This window comes from Silene latifolia, chromosome 10, assembly GCF_048544455.1.
Source record: "Silene latifolia isolate original U9 population chromosome 10, ASM4854445v1, whole genome shotgun sequence".
Classification (NCBI taxonomy): domain Eukaryota; kingdom Viridiplantae; phylum Streptophyta; class Magnoliopsida; order Caryophyllales; family Caryophyllaceae; genus Silene; species Silene latifolia.
Genome location: NC_133535.1, coordinates 136,233,950 through 136,243,288, shown reverse-complemented (window position 1 = coordinate 136,243,288; position 9,339 = coordinate 136,233,950). Strand labels below are relative to the sequence as shown.

At 37.3% G+C, this 9,339-nt stretch overlaps 1 long non-coding RNA gene across 1 annotated transcript; it reads left to right on the top strand.

The window, feature by feature from the left end:
- Positions 1-8,581: 8,581 nt before the first annotated feature.
- On the top strand, positions 8,582-9,085 carry LOC141609216 (uncharacterized). The gene is made up of 3 exons (XR_012527293.1): positions 8,582-8,625; positions 8,719-8,879; positions 8,978-9,085. It is a non-coding gene; the product is annotated as an uncharacterized LOC141609216 (long non-coding RNA).
- The last annotated feature ends 254 nt before the right edge of the window (positions 9,086-9,339 follow it).

Sequence of the window (9,339 nt, the reverse complement as noted above, 5' to 3'; positions counted from 1 at the left end):
AAGTAGGTTTGGCGGGTCGGGCAATGAAGCAATGGGCGCGAAGAAGTCACAAACGTATACAAGGGGATCAACGAAGTCCTCGTTCTCAATGTGGACACTCGACATATTCACCTTCCTCTCTGATCCCTAAGATTCTTGCAATATCATGGAGGAGTAAGGTAGTCTCTCTAAAAGGCATCTGAAAAGTGTTGGTGTCCGAATATCATCTCTCTACGAAAGCACAAATGAGGGGCATGTATGTTTATGTGCTCAGTCATGCACGCTCAAAGGTGTCAAAGACTAACATAAGCCACCAAAGTCGTAAGCTGACCGAGAAGCTCCCAGCCACTCACTCAACTCCTCCACCTAATTCCATCGATGTTAGCCCGTCAATTGGTTTTGGGAGAAGCTATTATGTAAATAATTACATGTTGGTCTCCCACATTGGAAAAGAGAGGAATAACTACTTTATAAACCAAGAAACTACTCAACCCATTGGAAATTGATTTTGGGATGGAACTTCCTTAGATTTGTAAAGTGGACACTCTCTCCTCCTTGAGGGCACGGCCCAGGCTCATGTTCGAATCTATCATGGTATTAGAGCCTCTCGCTCTTCGGGCCTAAAAATACAAAATTTTGCCACCTGCCGGTGGGGTATAATGTTAGAGAAGATTACGATATATCGTAATCGGAATAATATATAACACTCACCGACGGGATTTCGTGTAATAATATTTACTTTGTATGTTTTAGAAATCGAAAAAATAAATAAAAAAATTGATCCAACCTTCCCTTCCATGCACGGTACGTACGTACTGATTAGAGCAATTATTTTCTTTGACGATGTAACCCCCTCATCCACCAAAGTGCCTTTTCAAGACCTACCTTAGCAAATGAAAGTGCTACCATCTCGGTTGCCCGAGGTAATACATATCAAATACACCATGATGAAACATTTATTAACTATGAATGAGCTTAAATCAAATTACATGACAAAAACTTAAAAGTGAAATACAACTCCGACTAAACAATAAATGTCTAAACAAAGCGGAAATTAAGATGTGTGCACATCTCGGCCCTTGTGACGAGAGTCACAAGAGGCGAAACAAGGGAGTGAAACCATCTCCCGACATGGCTCACAATATCCAAACTAACAACTCCGATAATCACAATCACAATACACAATACTATAATCACAAGAATCACTGAATGCAATTAACTATATAATTGTACTGTGTAGAGAAACGCTACCTTATTCTCAAAATCCAAAAGCGAAGCAAGACGGTATAGAACTGCTCCTCTACGAATCGTAACCTATACATTGATATACATGCAACCCAATAAAGATCCATAACTAGTTACTTCAAATCCCCCAAATTAACCTAAAAGGGTTTACATAAACTTCTAACAATAATAAAACTGATTAGCGATGATAACAACTTACTAGTGCGCTTGACACGGAAATAAGGAACCTAAATGCTCAACAATCCACCAAACTTGCTTAGGAGGTGATTAGTACGATTAGAGAGGTGATTAGAAATATTTTAGGTTTATAAAATGTGATTAGTGAACTGATGAAATGTGTTTATAACCTCTAATCATTCTAATCAAAATCGTGCGAATCACTCGTTCCAGAGTGGACACTCGGTCGAGTATTGAGTACACTCTACTCGACCGACTGTCACCCATACTCGATCGAGTTCCTCCAAGTCAGAAGCCTGACTAAAACACCCAACAACCTACTCGGTCGCGTGCTCCCTACTCATCGACCGAGTACTCCATGTTCAGAAATGCGTAGTATTACAGAAGAGATTCGTTTCCTCATTCAATTGAAACTTTGGTGAGTTCGAAAACACTAACGCTCTCTTTCAAGTTTCAAATATTTGAAATTAGCGGATGTTTTTCCCGTTAGTTAAAATTTGTTAAGTTCGAAAAGAATGGCGTTCTTGACAATAACCGATCGATGGATTTGGTGGATTCAAAAAACAATGGTGTTCCCTTTAGATGAAATTTTTCTGAAGAGTTCGAAAGGAATGATCGACATTCCTGTTGAAGATTGAAGATTAAAGGAGTGAAGAATTTGGTTTTTCTTCTTTTCTTATTTCGCAAACTCATAGAAATTTCGATAAATTACCATGGGTTTGGAGGGAGGGGGGTGTTAGAGAATATTACGATTATGCCTAATTCTGCTATAACACCTCTGCCCCAGATTGGGAGCAATTTGGAGGAAGATCCTTCTGTTTTGACTGTTGCAGGAGCTGGTTTATTGTGATATATCGTAATCGGAAGAATATCCGGATTATGGAATAAGTTATTATGTTAACATTATTAGAAGTTATTATGATTAGATTGAGATATATTAGAGTACTATAAATACAGAGTTGTTGTAATGGTTGGAAGCACGAACGATCAATAACAATTATGAATTCCTCTCTTCTATTTATTATCATATATAGGTTGATCGACACTAGAAACATCTGACCACACTGAATAAGCAATGTGACTCCCAAAGCTAGGGATCACGTGAGGAAACGTTAGGATAACAGGAACATGCCGCTAGTTATCCAAGATGTGTCTTTCTTCACTTTCTTCTTGTTTTGAATCTCAACGCTACTCTAACGGGTCGAACCCTCCTCTAATATTCGCTGAAAACGACCCGTCTTTGCCCGCTTAGTCTTCACAATGGACAAAGAAGAAAGAGGTTCCTTCGCACCCACTGCCTCTTCCTCCTCACGTGCCCTCCCAAACGTCTTACTCCTTAAATCATACTCCAGCTCAACGTCGTGGGCAGACTTCGAGCCATCCTTTAAAGAAACCGGACGATGTGAAGAAATCTGAGGCTGAAGTGGTGGTGTAACCTCACGTTGAAGCTCTACCTCAGCCATCACTCGTGCCATTGTCATAAATCGTCGATTTTGTACTCGACTTTCATTCCCTACCAACCATCTGATAGGATGTCGCAACCTAATCAAAGATAAATACCCTGGACACAAACGAATGTAGTAATAGGGGTCGAACACAAGGAGATACACTACCAGAAAACAAGACAAAGGCGACAGAGAAGCTACAGTCGTCAATTTGGCGACAGAAAAAAAAACTCGGGCGACGGAAAACAGTCGCCAATTTGGCGACTGTAGCTTTTTATCCAAAAATCTGTATGAAATCCACGGGCGACCTAAAGTTATCCAATTTGGCGACCGAAAACAGTCGCCAAATTTAGCGACCAAAACCCGTCGCCAATTTGGCGACCAGAGACAGTCGCTAAATCGCCTGTTATTTTTTTTTGCCAATTTTTCACCCGTCATCCTCATTCATTCTATCAACAACCAAAAAAAAAAAGCTACAAGAACCCGACGACCCGACGCCACCACCAACTACCACGACCACCGGACGCCACCACTCGCCGCCGCCATCCGCACACCACATCACCACATCACTACCGACCCTTTGTTTTTCTTTTTAATAAAGGTTTGTTTTCGACTCAAATTGATTTAATGATTTCAATCCTTCATATTTTGTTTAAGTTGTGATACTTATTTAGTATCTAGTTGTAATTTATACATTAGTGATGCTTATTAATGTATGTAGTTGTAATTTAATTAGCATTTTTGTTAATTAATTTGAGTTAGGGTTAGAAATTGGGGTTTTTGTTAAATTAGTAATGTGATTTGATTAGGGGATGTAATTGAAGGTTATCTTGATAATATTAGTATTATTGAAGGTAGTAACTTAGTTTTAGTAATATTGAAGTAGTATTGTTGAAGGTAGTATAGTTTTATGAAGGTAGTATAATGTTAGGATTGTATAAATTTGCCTTATAATTAACGAAATTAAGTTAGAATGAGCATGATGTATAAATTTGTTAAATTAGTAATGTCATTTGATTAGGGGATTGTATAAATTTGCCTTATAATTTTGACAACTTGTTTAATATATAATGACCTAGTACCCGTTCAAGAATTACTCATTAGGAGCAATTCTTGAATAGTCCCCATTTTGGGACTGTCTTTGTACGTTTCAAGTCACTTAGGTAGTAAACACATAGTTGTGATTTTATTAATGAGAAAAGAATTTGGTTGCAATTTTCTCCAATGTTTTCTGAATACATATGTGGAATATGTATCTATTCCACATTGTGTATTTGGAGAACTAAGGAGAATTGCTGCCGATTTTTTTTCTCATTAATAAATCACAAATGTGTGTTTGCTAGTGACTTGAAACGTACATTGATGGGTTTAGGTTGGAGTGATAAGGACCCAATTGAAATCTTGAAATTAGCATAAAATGGAGGATGAGATAACCATTGTTTTTTTGTTGAAATTAAATATTATTATTTAAAATGGTTAGTTTGCTATATATTGCTTATAGATTAAAATGAAGAGATCTGAACTTAGTTGGATGTACGAAGAAAGAGTAGATAAGAAGAAACGCCCTATCGCTAGATTTGTAAAGGGAGTTCGTGGATTTATTGAATTTGCTAGATGTCAAGATTCATATGATTTGGAACAACATAAACTTAGGTGTCCTTGTACTAAATGTAAAAACTTAAAATATTTATTTGACATTGAAGTAGAAGAGCATCTTGTTACAAATGGTTTTTTTTCCAAACTACTACAATTGGATCTCCCATGGAGAAAAATACTATCCCGAAGAGCCTCAAATCCAACAAAATGAGAACCCATATAGAGAAATGGTACTTGATGCCTTTCAGTCTAATGATTTCATTAATGACGACCGTGTACCAATGATTGATGAAGAACAACCAAACCCAAGAGCAAAAGCCTTTTTTGACATGCTAAGTGCTTCCGAAAAAACCTTATATGAGGGGAGTAGAATGACATTGTTACAAGTTGCATCCAGGATAGTTTCTTTAAAATGTGAGTATAATATGTCATTTAAAGCCGTTGATAGTATTGCTACGTTGGTTGAGGATGTTATACCCGATAATAATGTTATGACCCGAAATTTCTATAATACCAAGAAAGTGGTCAAAGGTCTTCAGCTTCCACATGAAAATATTGATGCATGTCCTAAAGGATGTATGCTTTTTTGGAAAGATGATGCTTTGCTTGACAAATGTAAGAAATGTCAAAGGGATAGATATGAGACAAGTGAAGGAAATATTGTTTTGAAGGGGAAGAAGAGTAATAAAAGGAGTGGAAAGAGAAAGAAACCAATATCAGAAAACACATTAATTTATTTTCCATTAGCTCCTAGCCTTCAAAGAATGTATGCCACGAAAAATCTCGCCAACCAAATGAGATGGCACAAAGAAAATCCTCGTACACCAGGAAAGATGTGTCATCCGAGTGACGGGGAGGAGTGGAAGCGTTTTGATAGGTTATATCCCGATTTTGCCGAGGAACCTCGCAATGTGAGACTTGACTTGTGTACGGATGGGTTTGACCCTTTTGGTCAGTTTGGTAGAAAGTACTCGTGTTGGCCCGTAATGACCACGCCGTACAACTTACCTCCTTGGCTTTGTCTGATAAGACAATTTATTTTCCTCTCTTTACTTATTCCCGGTCCTGATAACCCAAAAAACCATCTGGATGTTTATTTACAACCGTTGGTGGAAGAACTGAAGTATTTGTGGGAAGTTGGTGTAGAAACATTTGATGTGTCGAAGAAGCAAAATTTCCAACTAAGAGCTTCATTGTTATGGACTATAAATGATTTTCCCGCATATGGTATGCTATCAGGATGGGCAACCGCTGAGCGAAAGGCATGTCCTTATTGCATGGATAGGAGTAAAGCATTTTATCTTCCTAATTCCAAAAAAATTAGTTGGTTTGATTGTCATAGATGTTTCTTACCGGATGGACATATTCATAGAGAGAACAAGAAATCTTTCTTAAAAGGTAAGGAGGTGCGTGACAATGCTCCGGTTCGACTCCAAGGGGATGAGATATGGGAGGCTGTACGTGATTTGCCATCAACTGTCGATGGGACTGAAGAAGAGTTTAAAGAGTTAAAAAAGAAAAAAAATGGTTGGTTTAAAAGAAATATTTTTTGGGAGCTACCCTACTGGAAAACAATGTTGATCAGACACAATTTGGATGTGATGCACATAGAGAAGAACTTCTTTGAGTTACTTATTCATACGATTATGGATGTAAAAGGAAAGACACGTGATGATATTAATTCAAGAATAGAATTGAAGAAATTTTGTGATCGTCCTAAACTTCATATTCGTAAGGATGGGGCTAAACCAAAAGTCATATTTACTCTTGACAAAGCTCAAAAAAGGTATTGTGCGATTGGATAGGAAACTTGAAGTTTCCCGATGGATATGCATCCGATTTGAGCCGTTGTGTTGATTTGAAGGAACTGAAGTTGAAAGGGTTGAAAAGTCATGATTGTCATGTTTTCATGGAGCGCTTATTACCCGTGGCTTTTAAAATTTACTCCCGACTACTGTTTGGAATGCGATTCTGAGAAATAAGTCAATTTTTTAGAGATTTATGTTCCTCCACGATATCAGTTGAGGACATGAGTCGTTTAGAAGACCAAATACCAGAAATTTTGTGTAAACTTGAGATGATATTTCCGCCTTCTTTTTTCAATTCGATGGAGCATCTACCTATCCATTTGCCATATGAAGCTAAAGTTGGTGGACCCGTCCAATATAGGTGGATGTATCCTTTCGAAAGGTTTCTTAATCATGTGAAGAAAAAAATTGGTAATAAAGCTCGTGTGGAAGGTTCTATATGCAATGCCTACCTAACGGAAGAGATTGCCAATTTTTGCTCTCTTTATTTTGAAAAACATATTGAGACCAAAGCAAAATACTTGAATATTGATGAAGCGGATGAACTAGACACAAGTATACCCAAGTGTTTCCAAATGCAGGATGAAATAGGGTGTTCATCAGCTGGGGGAACAAGATTTCTGGATGACAAGGAGTATAACCGTGCCCACCTTTATGTGCTATCTAATTGTGAGGTTTTGGAGCCATATGAAGCTCAATTTGTGACAGATTTCATTAAAGAACACCCAAATGTGAACAGAGAGGATGTTTGGCATAAGCATGAGGATCAATTTCCAGCCTAGATTCGGAAGCATGTATGTAATCTAAATATTCAAGATGATGTGATAAGAAGCTTGGCTTTGGGTCCTTCTCGAAAGGTTGTGACGTGGAATCGATATTCAGTTAATGGGTTTAAGTTTCAAACATTTGACTATGGCAAAAGTAAGGCTAAATGCAACTACGGCGTTACTATTCTTCTCTTGATGGCAATGAATATTATGGCATATTAGAGGATATCTTTGAGTTGTGCTACAATGGCCGGGATCGGAGTTATAAAACCGTCTTATTCAAGATTCAATGGAGGAATAATTCCGTAGCTGGAACGAGAGTCCATGATCGTTACAAACTCGTGGAAGTGAATCATACTCGAACCTACTCTAAATATGACCCATTTATACTTGCACAACAAGCTCATCAAGTTTATTTTGCATCTCTTCCGAGCACAAGTAATGATAGACAACAAAAGCAATGGTGGGCCGTTTTTAAAACAAAGGCACGATCAGAAGTTGATACATCTTTTTTCTAAGAAGAGGTTGTATCAGAAACAGTTTTGTCCCCAGTTGATCATGATAAAATTATTTATGCAAATGAGATAGAAGCGGAGGAGGAGTTAGAAGAGGAAGAAGAAGAGAATGATAAGGAGAGGGATGGGATAGAAGAGGGGGAAGAAGAAGAAGAGGAGGAGGAAGAAGAAGAAGAAGAAGAAGAAGAAGAAGAAGAAGAAGAAGAAGAAGAAGAAGAAGAAGAAGAAGAAGAAGAAGAAGAAGAAGAAGAAGAAGAAGAAGAAGAAGAAGAAGATGAGGATGATGATGATGATGAGTAAGAGAAAGTATTGAAAGTATACATATCAAAATTTGGAAACAATTATTAGCGTTTTATTTTTTCTTTTATATCTGTTTATTAGGTTTTATTTTTTTGTATCTTATAATAATTATCCTGTAATATTTTCTAACACTTTTTATTCAATTGTAGTACACATGGCTCGTGGAGGAGGTAGGCAGCGGGGAGGCTATAGTGAGGGAGGTAGTAGCTCCCGAGAGCAGGAGGAGGACGTTGACCGTTCTACTACGGAGGTGAGTGAGGAGGAGGAGGAGGAGGTTGCTATACCCCGACATACTGATGGCAGGATGATCCTTGATCCAAATGGTCTTTGGTAATTTTTTATTCATTCTAGTTTGTAATTTTTTTATTTAGTAATAAATGACTTTTTTTAGACATATGTTAATTATACATTATTTTTTTTTTCCTATATAATTATGTTTTTAACATGTTTGATTTCAGGTTTAGAAGTCAAACAGTTGTTCGTGGTGTGACTACTAGCACCCAAGAGAACATGACACACAGCGTTACTTGTTGGAGTAACGCTACTGATGAAGATAAGGAGATGTGGTTCAACAACTTCCGGATATCTACTTATAAAATATAATTTATTAAATATAATTTATTTATTCTAATTACCTTATTATTAATTTGTTTCTCATCTATGTGTTTACTTTTTGTAGCGTGTGTTCTATTGGCCAACCGACCGTGAGCGCCTAGTTTGGCAAAGGTATAATGACATTGGCAAGAAGAGTATAAGGTGTCTAAGAGGAAGAAGGCGCCATCTTTCATGAAAGGTATTTAGTTTCTTTTAATACCCGTAATTGGTTAAAATTTATTACATATTTTGAAACTATATTAATTAATAATTGATATTTTATTGATTATAGGTGCGTCATATGAGGAATATACCAAGTACCGGAACAGTCCTGAGTTCAAGGAAGCATCGGCCCGGAACAAGATCAACAGGAAAGGAGGAGATAAGGACGCAGAAGTTGAACCTACTCATTATGGAGGGTCTCAATCTTTTCATGATCGTGTGGTGTTAGATGTAAGTTATTTGTCTTAGCTTTTAATTTAATAGTCTTCTAATTTAGTCTCATTAATTATCATGTTTGAGTAACAATTTCCTTGTTTTTTTCCCGGAAGACCAAGAAGAATAAGGGAAAGGTACCCACGATTGTTGATCTCTTTGTTGACACTCACGCAAAAAAGACAAGCAAGGGCAAGTTGATCTTCGCGAAGGAAAAAGATCAACAGTTATATGTAAGTCTCAAAAAATAAAAATTTCTTAATGTGTTAAAGTATATGTTTTATCAATTTTTAGATAAGTAACCTCTAACCATTAATGTTTTATCAATTTTTTAGGAACAATTCCTTGTCCGTAGGAAGAACAACCCGGAAATTGATGACAATGAGCTATGGTTTGATCTTGTTGAGGGGTTCCAAAGAGGAGATGTGTATGGAGCCGGGTCGGCAAAGGAGATTTTCTACCCTCCTACAAGAAGAAG